At 42.0% G+C, this 17,425-nt stretch overlaps 1 protein-coding gene across 1 annotated transcript in view; it reads right to left on the minus strand.

Moving 5' to 3' along the window:
- The window catches only part of Tiam1 (T-cell lymphoma invasion and metastasis 1), a 373,652-nt gene that overhangs the window by 210,650 nt on the left and 145,577 nt on the right, over positions 1-17,425 (minus strand). The window lies entirely within an intron of this gene.

The following is a 17,425-nucleotide window of genomic DNA, read 5'->3' on the forward strand; positions in this document are numbered from 1 at the left end:
ATCATAACCCCAGTAGAAAATAAAAAGTTAAAATACTCTAATGCACTTGGAGGGAATAAAATTATATATATATATATATATATATATATATATTTATTATACACACACACACACACACACACACACAGAGGATTTTGTAATCTAAGGTAACTGTGTGGTAATCTAGGGTCAGGGAGAGATTTTTTTTTTAAAATAGGAAAGTATACAAAGGAAAATAAGAGTAAAAGCTTTATAATTCATGAACCAATGAAGGTATATTAACCAGGAAGAGGAAAATATATATATAATAAATATATATATATATTATAAAATCAATAAGAAAAAGACCAACTTCCCATGAAAAAAATGAAAAGTGACTAAAGAGACCATTCAAAGGGCCAATAAAACTATGAATAGAGCCTAATCTTACCAATTCTCAAGAAAACATAAATTAAAACCAGCAAATCACCTGTTAGCAGAAGAGCTATAATCAAAATGACTAATAATACCAGGGTTTCCCTGGGGACTTGACGCAAATAGGAACTCCCTTATAAGATGACACAGGGTATAATTGGGGCATGCGCTTTATCTATGCAAGATGAAGAGTCAGCAATTCCACTCCCAGAACATGCCCCCAAAATGCATGCACTGAGTGCAGGGAGAATGCCCAGAGAAGATCACTGCAGTGTTATTCTCCACAGCCAAGCACTGGAACGAACCCAAATGTTCATTAGCAATGGAACAGATTACAAAGCTATAGTCTATTTATACAATGAAACTATGCAGTAATGAAAAGTGTACAAGCTAGAGCTACACAAAGGACAAATGATCTCACCCCTACCCCTAGCAATTGATAAAATAAATCCAGACCCAGAATACTTAATAAAGCATGATTCCACTCATACACAGTTCAGGAACAAACAAAACTGAACTCCAGTGCAAGGAAATGTATGAAGAGTGCAAAAACGTGATCCATGAAAGTAAGTCCTTCCTTCTTCCTTCTTTTCTCCTTCCCCCATCCCAGTCGTTCTTTCCCTTTGAGCAGTTTCTTTCCCTTTTACTATATCTATTGTACATTTTGGATCTTATTTACTCTTTCAGGTTCTTACACTAGGAAGCCAATACGATGTTTACACATGAGGGTCTGATTTATTTCACTTATGAATATGGTCTCTAGTTGCATCCATTATAGCTGAGTAATACTTCCTTGTATAAAAATAACACATCTTTTCTATCCATTTCTCAACACCCTTGATGGGCATTTGGGTTGTTTCCAAGATTTAGCTATGACAAATTGCGCTGCTATAAACATGGGTGCACATATATCACTGTGGTATGATGTTTTTCATTCTTCCAGAAAAATACCCAGAAGGCGAATAGCTGGGTGAAATGGGACCTCTAATCCCAGTTCTTTGAGGAATCTCCAGACTGATTTCCAAAGTGATTGTACCAGTCTGCACTCCCACCAACAGTAGAGAAGGGTTCCTTTTTCCCCACAGCCCTGCCAGCATTTGTTATTGGTTTATTAGAAGGAAGGAAATATATATAAAAGAAAGCTAAGATAATTGTACTAATTTCTATTGGTTTATTGAAAGGAACAGTTAGTGATTATATTGTTGATCAGTTTTTCATGTTTATATGTGGTAATCTGAACAATTACTTTGAAGATAACAATATGCAATATAACAACCATTGTTAACTTCCTATCATCTTGTTTTAAAATTCTGTATCTTTTTTTTTTTTTTAATTCTCTTGAAAAAAAGTCAGGCCGAACTGTTTGCTTGAGACAGGAGAGAGGAGGCTGTGCCTGAGGATACAAGGGTGGTTTGGGGAGCAGAACTGTCCCACTCTTATGGTGAATTATCCCTAAGGCTGTATGTTCATGTATTGCTGTCTGGAGAGGTGGCACATTTCACAATTTAGGAAGACTTCACAAAAGTCAGGTGTGGTGGTGCATACCTGTAATTCCAGTACGCTGGTAGCTGAGGCAGGAGAATCACAAGTCCAAGCCCAGGCTGAGCAATCTAGCAACTTAGTGAGACTTTCTCTCAAAATAAAAAATAAAGAATATTTTTTGGTTAAAAAAAAAAAGTGTTCATAAATTTTACATGAAAACTAAACTATCTTGGATAAAATTATTTCCCACTGAATGTTAACCCCCTCCACAAACAAGAAAGCCTTTTCAGATCCCATCTAAACATCACTGTTTTGTTAAACACCCCGAAAGCCCAATGAGCGAGACATTTAATGACAGATACCTTATTTGTTCTAAGAGACGTACATAGGTTTTAAGACATTTGCCGCCTAGTATTAAGACCAGTACAATATCCGGTCATAGATTCAGAGGGGTATTGTCAGATGGAAGATGGATGGGTGAGTAGAGGGATCAATGGATGACAAGCAAATAGAGGTGTGTATGCATTTAGTTTGTGCTCATACACACATGTATAGATGCATGTTGGTGTGTGGACACACACCTATCTCTCTCTCTCATACACACTTTATTTATTTATTTATTTATTCATTCATTCATTCATTCATATTTTCCGCCTGTGCTTTTATTTAAACATGCAAGCAGTATTCAAGAGTGGGTTCACATTTCCCACCGTCAGCCCCATTCCCTCTGGGGTCACTGGACCGGATAACCTATAAGCCTGATGCTTCCACCCCAGGGGCACCAGAGTGCAAGTGGGAAGGACTGGGCTGTCATGCTCCCTGCTGAACCCAAAGAGTCACACCATTGGCCCAATACTCATCTTTCTCCTCACCATGAACTGTGCAGCCTCGATCCACAATCAAGGCAACAACTACTTTCAAAGAAATGCTGATCTGTCGCCTCTTGGAGCAGCAAGCACTCGCTGCTGTAGCCTTCTTACCTACCTCACTGCTGTTTTCTGTTAGGATCCAGATGACAGAATGGGACAGTGAGCTCTCCGATGGATGTCTTGGTGTAGGACTGGCAGTGTTAATAGGACGGAGATTTTGATTATATGGGATGTTTTGGTTTTTCCAGAATGTTTTGTTTGCCAGGGATTTGATTCTACTCTGTTCTATGCCATTCCATCCAAGATAGTTCAAGGCTAGCCTTGAACTTGTGACCCTCCTGCCTCAGCCTCCTGAGTAGCAAGCTAGAATTGTAAGTGTTAACCACACCAGGCCTCGGGATATTTTGTTGGTATTATTGTTTTGCAGAAATAAGAAGCACCAAAGATCTGCCCTGTGACTGACAGCCCTCCTCTATTCACATATTTGCCCACAAATGTTTTGTCAGTTCCTAAGCTTTCCCTGATTATAGCTTTTGAAACTCTACCTTCTGTAATCTCTTGGCTTAACACCCGTCCTTATTTTTTTAACTGATCCTTGTCTTCCCTTTTCGATACACTGAGTGATCATCCAGTGACGGTCTCATTTTTTCTTTCTTCTGTGCGGATGCCGATCCTCCCAGAATTAACAACTGAAGACGGAGCTGTGGCTAAGGATTCCCTCGCCAGCACCCAGATGACACTGTTAGAATTCTCCCCAAGAAACTCTCTGGTTTTGAGGAAGTACTTCTGAAACCACACAACATGCAACGGAAGGAACCACAGAAGAAAAGCTTCTTTCTGTGGATTTGCTGAAACATTCTGCTTGAAGAGACAGCAGTGGTGTTCAGTTTCAAGAAACAAGGGAGCAAAGACTGGAGTGAAAAGGGTCCACGATGACTGCCAAACACGCAAGCCCACTCGGGTCCTTCGTGTTGACTTTATACACCTCTCCATTATGTCAGGAAGGAAGTACATAACTGTAGCATTTCTCAGGAAGGTAAAAATGCATGCACTGACCAAGAGCTTTCTAATAATTCCATGGTCAGCTTCACAGTATTGCCAGTGCCTGGAGAAAGATTAGAGTTCCCATTACATATTATTCTATTGCATTGTTTTACTTTTCTCTGGATCACCAAAAGTAAATAAGCCCAGATGGAATAAATTCGCTAAGTCAAGGGTCACTTAAAAATAAAATTGCTGGCCAGGCATGGTGGTGTGTGCCTGTAATCCCAGCATTTGGGAGACTGAAGCAGGAAGACTGCGGTAAGTTCGAGGCCAGCCTGGGCTACATGGTGAGTTCAAGGCCGCCCTGGACTACACAGTAAGACTTTGTCTCAATAAATAACTAAATGCTTGTAGAGGGCTCTCTTACAGGTTAACGAATGGGGTTCCATTTCACAAGCTAAAATTGTGAACAAATGAGAAGTTCTTCAAAGGCCTCTGCTGGGAGTCAATGAATGACCTAACAACAGAAGCTGGCGTTGAGGGGTAAAGAAGGGTGAATTCAAGCAAGGGACAGTGGAACTGAGAAAACACTGAGACATCGGCCTTGAATGTGGAGGGCAGTGCAGCTCTACCTATAGCAATTGCTAGTGACGGTTCTATGAACAAATCCAAGAACAGCTGATACCATGATGGCCAGGAACCAAGGATGGATGGATGGATGGATGGATGGATGGACGGACGGATGGATTGAGAAGAGAATGGTGGCAATTACAGCTGAGTAGGTACATGTTCATGGAGGAGAAAGCACATCAGCAAGGACAACACCACCATAAGTATTGAACAACTCCAAGTGCAGCATGAGTACATTTTTTCTATAAAGGGCAGGATAATAAATGTTTTAGGCTTTGAGGGCCATGCACTCTCTGTCATGATGATTCACCTCTGCTGTTGTAATGTAAAAGCAAGCACAGACAATATGAGCAAGTATGGCTTTATTCCAATAAAACTTTATTTGTGAACACTAAAATTTAAAATTCGTATGATTTTCACACTGCACAAATTATCATAGTTATGTACCGCTCAATAAGGGGGATACATTTTGAGAAATGCATCGCTAGGCTATTTTATCATTGTGCAAACATCACAGAATGTATGTATACAAACTTAACCAGCTACATCAGTAGGCAATAATATCTCATATGAGGCCAGTGAAATATGTATGGTCCATCACTGACTAAAACATGGTTTGTGGCAGGTGACTATATTCTCCTTGTGACTTTTTGTTATTCTCAGCCATTTAAAAATGTCAAAAGCATTCGATTTCAACAATCACACAAACCCAGAAAGCCTGCAGGATTTGGTCCACAGAGAACAATTTGAGGATCCCCAATCTCATCTCCAAATATTTAGGATAGTGATCAGGAGAAAAGATCTCCCTGTAGATGCTAACACAAGACATTCCTACTCTTAAATTTTGCATATTTTTCCTTCTGCCTTAGTGCCCTGTCTTCATGTATGCACAGATACATGTCTGCATGGACACATGTCTCACCCATTAGGCTACCCTAAGCCTTTTCTAGGCTGGGACCGTGCCTCAGTATCTCCAGTACTTGCCATACTACCTGGAACAAAACAAGTGTTTGATACATACTTGCTAAATCAAATCATACACTTCAATACCTATAAGATTCCACTATCAAAGTGTAACATGAAGGACAATTCTGCACAGCCATGAACACCATTTCCTTAGAATGGCTATAGTCATAGAAAGTAAATGCTATACATTACACTGAAACAACTCTCAGTGTGACCTACCATAAGATACCAGAAAATCATTCACCATATTCTTTCCATGGCTTCATAGATGTTACTTAAGTTATCCATCTTCCAAATGAAAGGGAGTATGCTCTCCCATAAGCAGAAAACAGAGAACACGTCACCTTCTGGATCCTGAGTTTGTTCATCAATGTGTAATGGGCATTTTACAGCTTGCTATGGTTTGTTCCTATCAAAACTCATGTTGAAATTTGATTCCCAATGTAATGGTCCTGAGAGGTGGTGGGACAGTTGTAAGATACAGTACTAAAGTCATATGGGCTTGACCCCCTGAATGGATGAATGTCTGTCAAGAGACTGGATGAGGTCTCTCAGAAGTGAGCTGGGTCTGGTAGGACATAGTTAGGAGACTGGGTTCTTATAAGGCAAAGTTAAACCTTGTTGGTTTTCTTTAAAGAGAAATAAATAAGTAAATAAATAAATAAATAAATATCCCCTGCTGTTTTGGTCTCTTCCACACCCGCCCATTTGCCATTGCCTCATATACCATGTGATGCCATCCACCATGCACTGACACAGCCTGAGTCCCTCACCAGAGCACAAAGCAGCTCTGTGCTCTTAGACTACCAGTAATGTGAGCTAAATAAAACTTTTCTGGACCGAGGATGGAGCTCAGTGAGAGCATTTGTACAGCATCCCCAGTACCCTTAAAAACAAAACAATAACAGAAAAGAAAACGCAATATACTTTCTTTATACAACAACCAGCCTCGGCTATTTTGTTATAGCAACATGAAACAGAATGAAACAGACTCATATAAGCCTGTTCCACTGCTTTCCCACCAGCCATCCGGCCAGGTTATCCATCAGGTGAAAACTCCATATCATCTTCATGGTGAGCATTTGTAGCCATCTGGTCTTCCTCTAATATATATAATACATATTTCCCGGGGAGATACAGGTTTCTTGAAAAGAAGATGCTTAAGGACTCTTTTTAAATACTTGACTGGAAATCTTGAAGTGTGTCAGAGATCAACTTTGTATACAAAGGGAACACAAAGAACCACAGGAGAATCTGCAAGGAAATGAGTCATGACTGTTCAAGTTTACACAGACCCTGGAACAGGGCTTTGGAAGTGCAACTGTCATCCAGCACAGAAAGACAGATAGGCAGGGGAGCGGGGGAGCAGGCAAGAGAGAAGACAGGAAAAGGAAAGGGGAGGGAGGGAAGGAACCCACAGGCCAATTCAGCTGGCTTGCCCTCACCTCCACCCAGCCTCTAAACAACCCGGTAGTATCTTTCGGTTCCAAAGCAAACAGAGCACAGAGTTCAGAGGGTACCACATACTGCCTTTCTACACCTCGACCTGTCCGAAGGTCCGTACTTAATCTGAAATCAAGTTGCACAAAGACCTACTTTCCTAGTCAAATGACGTGATTAAAAGAATCCAGGCAGAGAGACCAAAATAACATAATGCATTTTGCAATTCATTGGCTATCCACCTTCCATGATATTCCTATTCTCTTTCTGAGTGTGTGTGTGAAGAAATCTCCATAGCAACTAAACCAGAATACCTTAGTATTCAACCCAAGCTCACTCATCTAAGATGTTTGGGGAAAAGCATGGTGTTTTTTTTTTTTTTTTTCCTTACTCAAGGCCATGGTTTGGAGGAGCCAGTAAATCAGAAGAGTCTTGTGCCTTCTGCCTAGAACCGAGGAGGAGATGGCAAAGAGACACCCACTTGTTTATCAACCAAGGCAGGAGCACCGCATTTCTTCATCACTGGCTTCATTCAGCTGTAGACCAGCTAACCGTTTACATTATCTGCACATCTGTCCTTGTGTGTTAGTATCTTCCACAGCCTCCTGTGCCACTGTATTACAGTATTTGTAACACCAAGGAACACCATATTTGATATCTTGTCATCAATACTACTTTCCTGGTTGTTCATCATCTCTAAATTGCTTCCTGTACCACAAATAAAGACCTAAAGAGCAAAATCAGATCCTCAGCTTCAGTGTGTTGATTCTCTGAAACCCCAAAATAATCAGTCCATAAACTTTCACAGGATGCTTTTCAGCCTTGTTGAAAACTTCACGCAAAGGTTCATATTTCTAAAATTAATTTTGAAACAGCTTCTCTAGAAGAATGAAAGCCTACCTATTTATAGTATGTTAAAAGGAGTGTAGCCAACCTGAAGGACAACAACAGAAGCTCATCAATTATTTTTACTTCATGAATGTTTTTAAGGTAAAACGTTTAAGTCATATTAATAACTTACAGTTTTGGTTCTTGGTCCCCATCCTTAAAAGGGCTTTAGTATTTCAAAGTAATTTATTTTAAGCTTTGTAAATAACCCTTTCCAAAAATCCAGGTGAATCATTTCTGCAATTTGCTACTGTTTGTAGCTCAACAAATTATTCATCGGAGCTGGCAGAGTCACGCACATATCATTTTTAATTAGAGAACTACACTACACCTTGATTTCAAACGCAAAGGCTTCATACTTGCTGCCAGCAGTCTGAAAAGTTAAAAATAGCCACCAAAATTTTGTATCATAAGGCAGAGAAAGCTCCAAGAAAGCATCTGAGCTTCCAGCAGAGTCACGAACAGATCCCAAAAGCCAGGTAGAAGCTGACACAATCTTAGATTTGACTGCTCGTAGTATGTTTCTACTTGGAGAGGAGAAAGGATATTAATGTCATCATACCAAGGAAAAAAAAACTTGTAAGACAGGGACTCATAATGATACACTACACATAGTAGTAGCAGGGAGAACATCAGCAAAATTGGTAAAATAAAAGTGTTAGGATTCTCGTGTTAAAAAAAAAAAAAGGATATTACACAATCATGTAAATTTGCAGCACATCCAGAATGACAATCAACAAAATCAGAATGACAGTAACTTTACAGAGCAAAGGACTTGAACTGTTTAACAGAAGCACAAAGAAAAATAAAGAGAAAGGATCATGAGTGCCTTGGTCCTTTCTGTGTTGCTATATCAGAATAATACCACAGACTGGGTAATTTAGAAAGAAAACAAATTCATTTCTTACAGTTTGAAGCCTGGGAAGTCCAATGTCAGGGCCTGCACCTGGTGAGGGCCTTAGTGCTGCACATCCCAGGGACAGGGTGGGAGGGTGAGGGATGGGGAGGGTACCTAACTCCTTTTATCAGTAGCTCACCCCCAAGGTAATGGCATTATTCCATTCATAGCCACAGCCCTCAAGCTGCAAACACTTACTGTTATGGCTTATGTCCACATCTCCCCTCAAAGCCTCATTCAGTCATAGGTGGGGCTCTTTCAGAGGTGGCTGAAGCTATAGCGGGTGATGCTGGGACTGATCCATGATGCAGTGCTAGGCTCAAGGACACTAGGGTTAAGGATTTGAGTGCTACCCACCCTGAGTAGCCTGGATAAGATATAAGGGACAGAAATACTATAGACAGCTAAATTAGGTAGAAACATTATAAGCACTCAGACAGGGCTGGGCCCTTGATGAAGTCAGTGCAAAAGAAGAGAGCACATCAATACTGCGGCTGGAGGCGCATGTAAAGAAGATTTAAAAGTCACAATGGCCAGATTTATATACCTCCCCAGGGGACAAAAGGAAGCTTGAAATTTTTGGTACCATAGTTTTGAGATTTCCCGTATAAATAAACCATTATTCCATTAGGGGTGGGCCATCCTCCCCCACCTACTAAGACTAAGCTAAAACTAAGATTAAGACAAGACTAAGACTATAGATTATCAGTCAAGGTTAATGATAGCATCCATGTACATTTGCTACATGACCTGCTTCCCCATGGGATCAATATTATCTAATGACTATACTTGTAATTTTGTTGGTGGATCATAGTTTTGACCCACGTTGTACCCACCTCACGATTTTGCTCTATGAAATTTCCTTTGAGAATTGGGCTCACTGGCAACCCATTCGGGACCCCTCCTGTCTCTCAGAAGCTAATCCTATTCCCTGTTCTATTCCCCATTCCTTTTGCACAATAAATTTTCCTACTTTTAACCTCTGCTGTTCCTTAATTCATTCTTCAACTTCGGGAACCACAAACTCAGTGTATTGGACGTCTGGCAGATTGGGAATTACATTTATTTCCCCTACCTCATTGTGAGGTCCTAAATCAGAAAGAGCTGTGGTCGTCCCTTGCTGCTTTGCCCACTTCTGCCCACCATGAACTGTTTCTCCTCTGTGATACCACCCTGTCATGGAGCCAGCCAATTATGGACTGAACCTCTACAAACTGTGAGCTCAATAAAACTTTTCCCCTTCAACATTAGGGAAATTTTGTCAGGTATTTTGTCTCAGCAGTGAGAAAAGTAACTGAGACACCAGTTAAAGCCCCCACCTTTCAACACTGTTGCACTGGGGATTAAGTTTGTTCTTTGCTACATATGAACTTTGGGGTACACATTCAAAGCACAGCAGCAGGAAACTGATGTGAGACCAAAGCCATCTGCAATGTGCTGTGGTCTAAGAGTCCTCTCCCCAGCCCCATAGTCACACGCTAAAGTCCTAACCCCCTGGGCAGTAGTATTAGGAAGTAGGGCCTTTAGGAGGTGATTAGTGTCCTTGCAAAAGAGTCCCAAAGCCACACGCTAACCCTTTCTGCCATGTGAGAACTCAACAAAAAGTCATCTATAAACACGGAAGCAGGTCCCACCAGACATGGAATTTGACTTCCTAGCCCTCAGAGCTGTGAGACATAAGTTCTTTTTTCTAAGCAACCTGGTTTATAGTATTTTGATACAGCAGCCAAATGGAGTAAGATCCAATGCATGGGTGTTACCTGCATCGTGAGCCAGAAAGATAAGCTGTTAAAAAATTATAAGACAAGAGGGTAAATTTGAACACTGACTGGATATTTGATATAAAGGAACTGTACAGACAGGGATCTGTAGACAAAAAAATGAAATAGGGCCTCCTTAAGTCTTTTAGCAAATCTTGACTAGAAAGAGTTAAAAACAAACTTCACTAGAGAGATTCTCCTGGGAAGCAAGACAAAGATGGGGGTAAAAAATAAAATGCAATACAATATAATAAAAATATAAATTAAAAAGGCACCAAATCGCCTTGGACTTAGACTAAGAGACCAGAAAAAGAGCTGACAGGCAAGACACAGAAAGCCAAGCAGAGAAGTGATAAGCTACCCTCACCTCCAATAAAATACAGGAGAAGCAAAAGGTGGGGTCTAACTTTAATGCAGTATGTGCTCACCGCCAGGCACTAATCTATACGCTTATTTACAAGTGTATTCACTCTAGAGTCACTATATTATTCGCTCTAGGGTCACTGGACAGCACAATGATATCCACAGGCTCCGTTACTAACTCTAAGCTAACCAAGAATAAGAAACCCCCTTGCTAACGAGCTGCCTACCCGAAAAATAAGGTCTTCAAAGTTACATCAAAGAAGACAAGGAAACAAACAAACAAAAAGGTTGAGCCAAAGAAAGGATACTAGCAGAGGTGCCCGGAAGCTAATCCTGCTGTGGGAAAGGTTGAGGACGGACAGGAAAGAGTCACTCACACCCCCACATAAAAACAGCTAAAAACACCAGGCGTGGTGGGGCACACCTGTAATCCCAGCACTCGGGAGGCTGAGGCAGGAGGATTGTTGCGAGTTCAAGACCAGCTGGGGCTACAAAGTGAGCTCAAGGCCAGCCTGAACTGCATAGCGAGACCCTGTCTCAAAAAGACAAAAAAAAAAAAAAACAGCTAAAAACAAAAGGGCCCACGGGTCCTGCATCTTCCCAGAGACCCTACCCTGAGTCCTTCTTATCAGGGCAGCTATCTATCTTCTCCTCTCTCCCTCTTTTTGCCCTTTACAAATAAAGTGTCTTCCTCCCATTAAACTTTGTCCTGCTATTTATTATTGGGGCTGTGTTACAATCCCCATGGGCTGCTCAGACAACGGAGCCTTGGGGTCCTCACCCCCCAGGGCGACAGAGCCATAGTCAGTGGGACTTTTCCATGTCACCGTTTAGTAATATATACTGCTATGTCTGCAGGCAAGATGATACAGTACCTCTGATTTGCATCAAAACCATCCAGAGCATGTGTGTGTGTCCGCGTGTAAGCGTGTGTGTATACGCACACGCATATGCATGTTGATTGTGGTTGAAAGCAGAAGGACCATACATTAATAATCCTCAAAGCTGGGTGAGGAGAACCTCAGAGCTAGTATGGGGCATATTACACTCTTCCCTTACGTTTAAAACTGTCCATAATATAAAAATTTTCAAAAAAACAATATGCACAAAAAATACTGTGCTCCGGACACCCACAAAATGCCTCTGGGTGGCCTGAGGGTGTGTGTGGCCTGTAGACATATTTTGTTTGGACTGTGGATTACTTAAAAAAAAAAAAAAAAAAAGTTACTTCCTTTCTGTTCCAACATTTAAAAATAAGACTTCGCATAAAAATTAAGATTTCCGAATTCTCCTGAATGAAGAGAAAGATCTGGCAACCCTGGGCCCTAGCAACGAGCCCTGGAGCAGGGCCTGGGGCCCCCCTCTCCCGCCCTGCCCTCAGAGACCTGTGTGGCCTCCTGTTCATGGTCATTTGGGCTTGGCACCCAGGACCCAGGGTCTTCTGAGCAGTAACCCCATGCCAACAGCAGGGCCAACCTCTCTGGAATTAACGTGTCCCTGTCAGCCCAAACTACCAAAGCTTCGTTTTCTGACCAGCAACCAGAAGTTCCTGACAACAATTTCAATACAAGTACTTGGAGAGTTTCAGTTTATATGACACAAAGCTGTGATTGAAAACATATGTGTGGTGAGCACTCCACGAAAGAAAATCCTGGAGTTTCTGTAGTTTATTTGGCTTGAGGACCTCTGGCCGGCTCTGCCAACTTTTTTTATCATTTGGGCAACAGGACTGGCTCCTGTCTGCTTCCACAGACTTCCAGAATGCAAAGTTAGGAGAGGGTCTGAGCTCCCATCCGGTATCTTCCTCCTCATTTTACGAAAGCCACCCCCAGAGAGGCTGGGTTATTCACTCATCCTCTTTCAAGGGCTCCTTGAAGGAAGGGAAGGGACAAACATGCAATGCAAGGCAGTGCTGGCCTCCCAGAGTTACTAGACGACAGTTTGTTCTTGTCTGTTTAGTTCCTTTAAAATACTTTTCCAGGGGCTGGGGATTTAGCTCAGCAGCAAAGTGCCTACCCAGCAAGCGCAAGGTCTTGAGTTCAATTCCTAATACCGGAAGAAAAATAAATAAATAAATAAATAAATAAATAAATAAAATAAAATACCTTTCCAGTGTGACAATGGGATCAAAGAAACACTTTTCCAGAAAAGGACGAGCTTTCAGCCTGGAAGAGAACCAGGGACTGAACCACTTGGGTCCTGAGGTTCTTGCTCAACTGGACACTCTCTGTGGAGTGACAGTTACCAAGCTCTCCCAGTACCTGAGCAGTGCTCCTCACTGGTGCACTGCTTCTTGTCAGCCAGAGGACACAGGAGGAGGAGGAGGAGGAGGAGGAGGAGGACGGTAGATCCCTCCTGCCCCTCAGGTCTTCCGAAGACTCTTTTGGACCTGGGTTCTCCATAACTGCCCTCAGACTCACTCTTTGTGGGTCACAGCACCCTCCCTCCCCCTCTGACCTGGTGTTCTCCAGGGTGCTTCCCTGGTGAACACAGTGCACCTTGATATTTCACTGGTGCAACTACAGACTAAGCGAGAAAAGAAAATCCCAAGCCAATGGGAGATGCGTCTGTGGAGCAACACGGGACGCTCCCAGCTCCCCAGTGGGGAATGCTCATCTTCCTCTCATCCACATCACAGCTGCATCTCTCACTCACCGCCTCCCTTCCATGGTGCCCAACATTAGCAACTCTTCTCCCACTAAAAATGCAGGGAGACACCAGAGAACTTGGCCATCCCAATCTACAGGGACCACAGCAATGGCCTGGCTGAGCTTTCCCAGCTTTCTCAGCATCAAAAACCGGACCAGGGAACTCCTTTGGGGCCAGTCTATCATATTAGTCTGATAAATGCATGGGTTGTGACTCACAATTGCCCCTCAGCAAGAATCACCAGTAAGAAATGGAAAGATTTTAGGGTTTTAGGGGGACATCTGTGGCTTAGTGAGAAGGGGAGAACCACCAACAATAGTGGGAGAAGTCAGTTGTCAAAAGAACAGAAACCTGAATTGAGACTGTGGCCACCAAGATGAAGAGAAGAGATGGAGGGGAAGGAAGAGGGAGGGGGACAGAGGAAGTAGACAGCAGGAGATGCTATGAACCAAGATGATGTAAGAGATACAGAACTATTGTATGTTATTCTTATAACAAGTATTTCTTGAGCACCTAACATGTAGCAGGTATTATGCAAAGCACCAAGAATAGGATAAGAGGGCACAAGAGAGTAAGAGAAAAGAGAGAAGCCAGGTGTTGTGGTACACACCTATAATCCTAGCTACTTGAGGAGCTGAAGCAGGAGGGTTTCAAGTTCAAGGCCAGCCTGGACAACCTATGGTAGCAAGACCCTGTGTCAAAATAAAAAGGGGTAGGGATGTAGCTCAATGGTAGAGCACTTGCCTAGCTTGTGTGAGGCCCTGGTTTCCATCCCCAGAACTGCAGATGATAGATAGATAGATAGATAGATAGATAGATAGGTGCATGGGTAGATATATAGACAGACAGATAGATAGATAGATGCAATTTCTTTTTGAAAGAGTAGTAGACATGATAAAAATAGTTATAAGCTCATTTGCAAAGATGCAGACTTTGAAGCAAAGTCTAACGGGAAAAAGGAACTGGAAATAATTTAAGAAAAGGGTCAAATTTAGACATTTCTCTACAAAAATACACTTATTTCTCCCCCATATTTCAAACAGAGCTCCCTCCTCTGGCCCTGTTTGAGCCTTCTTCCTTTCCCCTTTTATCTGGCTCAAAGCCACCCTCATCAATTTCCTCAGGAAGCAACAGCTTTCTCACTTCTTCCCTGTGCTTGACCTTGGCCAAGACCACCGGAACCCCAAAACTGTCCCCAACCATCAGACTGAATGGCCTCTGTCCCCCCTTGATATAGAAATAATAGCCCAAAGCACTAGCAGAGTGTCCTGCTTTGGAAAATCTCTTTACTTGAACACTATACCAGTTAGAAGTTCTATGTGAGTTTTAAGCCACAGGTATAGAAGCAATTTCTCCCAATGGCATACAACGGGCAGGGTTGGCAGATCATATACTGTGTGGTGGTAAAAGAAGAAGACGCTATGATTTGGTAAGTGATCCAAAAGGCCCATGTACTAAAGACTGGGTCTCCAGCTCGTGGCACTGGTTGGAGGGGGTGGGACCTTTAAGAAGTAAAGCCTAGTAGGAGGAACTTAGGTCACTGAAGACATGTTCTTTGAAGGGATTTTGGGACACTAGCCACTTCTTATCTCTTTCTTTGTCTCCCCACTACCATGAGGTGTGAGATTCCTTCACTGCATGCACTCATGACGATGAGCTGCCTCACTACAGATCCAGGGCAATGGGGCCACCTAACCATGGACTGAAACCTCCCAAACCGTGAGCTTCCTTCACTGCATGCTCCCATGGATAAGCTGCTTCACTACAGATCCAGTGAAATGGGGCCATGTAACTATGGACTGAAACCTCCAAAGCCAGGAACCTAAACAAACCTTTCCTCCTTAGAAGTTGTTTAACTCAGGTATTTTTGTCATAGTGCTGAAAACATGACTTGCACGGAAGCAGATCAAAAAATGCCTACTACAGCATCCACATTTTCCTCCTGTGGTTCTGGTCATCTCCTCTCAAACTCCATTTGCTCTCATCCTCCATCCCACCTCACAGCTACATACACAGAGCATTCTGAATGCCCCAATACGTGTCTACAGAGCACTGCACTTTCACAACACTGGCAGCATCTGGGGAACATTAGCAACCATACGCATACACTCTAGTCTAAATCAGAAAACCAAGGCGTCTGAAATACTGTACCTCCCTTCAGACTGCCGTGCATCTCAGAGGGAACGAGATGAACAGGAGCAGGACTGTGAAACCCAAGCCATCCTAGAATGTGCTGGTGCAGACTCTACCTGCTCCCACTCCTCCCTCCGTGCTGCTAGGAAATCCATCCGGCCACATTTGTCTCCCTGCTGAGAACCTGGAAGGAAACATCAGGTTCTCAGCAGGGAGACTGAATTTTCCCAAAATAATATGGGACAAGATCTGGTTCCCAGAAATTATTTACTCAACTTCCAGGACTAAAGCTACAACCATCCCATCGATAATTCTGAAATGTGTTCACAAAAGGAAAATAAATATAAATGATCCCTGCGCTCATGAAATCATTTTAAAAATATTTATGCTCTCCTCAAAAAAAAAGAAAAAGATTAAAGCTTTATTTTCTGTTTGGCCTAGGTTTAAAGGGTAAGAGAGAACAGATAAATTTAGCAAATACCAGAAAAAGGATGAAATTTCTGGCCTTTATTTTATAACCAATACTTTAGATTCTTTAGTTTTTCACTTTGAACTAGAATTCTCCTGATGTTTTCTACACAAAGCAATAAAATGAGCCCCCTTTTGAACTCTTGGCTTTGGTTCTTTATTCTTTATGTTCTTTATTTCTAAATAATACTTAAAGAAACTGCCAGCTTGGGGCTAGCTTTAACTACAGTTTCAGATAAATATCAGAAAGTTACTGTTTAACAGAAAAAAAAATATGTGACTTCAAATAACCACGAACATTCTAACAAACAGTAACACAGTGTGAATGTCCATAATAGGGTAAATGTGGTATTTGCGTACCAAAATGTAAGCACTTGGGTATGCATATGTACACATCTCTGAATAGGAAATGTTTCCACGCTCAAGCAATAAAACAATGAAAGGAAAAAATATCAACATGAATTTTAATAGCTGGCAAATAGCAATTATTTTCCCCACTTCTTATTTTTCTGGGGTATTTTTATTCCCCAAGCTTTCCTACAAAATCATTTATATATTTTTATTTTTATTTATTTATTTTGGTGTTTTGAAACAGTGTCTCACTATGTACTTCAGGCTGGCCTTGAACACACTGTGTAGCCTAGGCTGGTCTTGAATCCATGGCAATCCTCCTGCTTCAGCCTCCTGAGGGCTGGGGTTACAGGTGTGCCCCACCACACCCAGTAGGATCACTTATATACAAACAAGGATAAATGAACAATCTTATTTTTATCACATATTTAAAGATTTATGTTTATTGCAAGATGCACAGATCTCCTCATATAAAAAGTCCAATGAATTCACTATGCCACCAAAGTAACCTATATAGGAAAAAAAGATAAAAACTCAGATTACCTTTTAAATCTGTTTACTAAAAGTAGAAAAACAAAAAGTGGGGCCCTTCTTTATCACTATTACTATCTACACTCCTCAAATGTTCATAGATGGCCAGGTGTGGTGGCACACACTTGTAATCCCAGCACTCAGGAGGCTGAAGCAGGAGGATTACTATAAGTGCAAGACCAGCCTGGACTACAAAGTGAGTTCAAAGCCAGCCTGAACAGCATAGTGAAACCTGTCTCAAAAAGATTTTTTTAAAAATCACCTATTCAAATGCTCATAGATGGAAATGCTACCCACCTCCTTACTTATCAAAATGCTTGTCCTCAGTTCCCTGAATCACACTTTCCCTAGAGCTACAATACACAGCAGGAGTAGACAAGCTCACACACTCAAGCACACATACACACACACACATGCACACGCTCGCACATCCCTGACATGAGCCTCAGTCTCTGACCATCCATGACAGTAATCAGAGAAAATAATTCTCCTGGACTCCACAGGCTCTTGGGCTTTTCTCAAACCCCACTGTGCCCAGGGCGCAAGCTTCTCTGGGTACCGTCTCCGTCTCCACGGGGGAGGTCGTACGGTGTTTAAAGCAAACTCCTGATTATGCACAC

Source organism: Chinchilla lanigera, unplaced genomic scaffold (genome assembly GCF_000276665.1).
Source record: "Chinchilla lanigera isolate Chin_1 unplaced genomic scaffold, ChiLan1.0 scaffold00006, whole genome shotgun sequence".
NCBI classification, from domain to species: domain Eukaryota; kingdom Metazoa; phylum Chordata; class Mammalia; order Rodentia; family Chinchillidae; genus Chinchilla; species Chinchilla lanigera.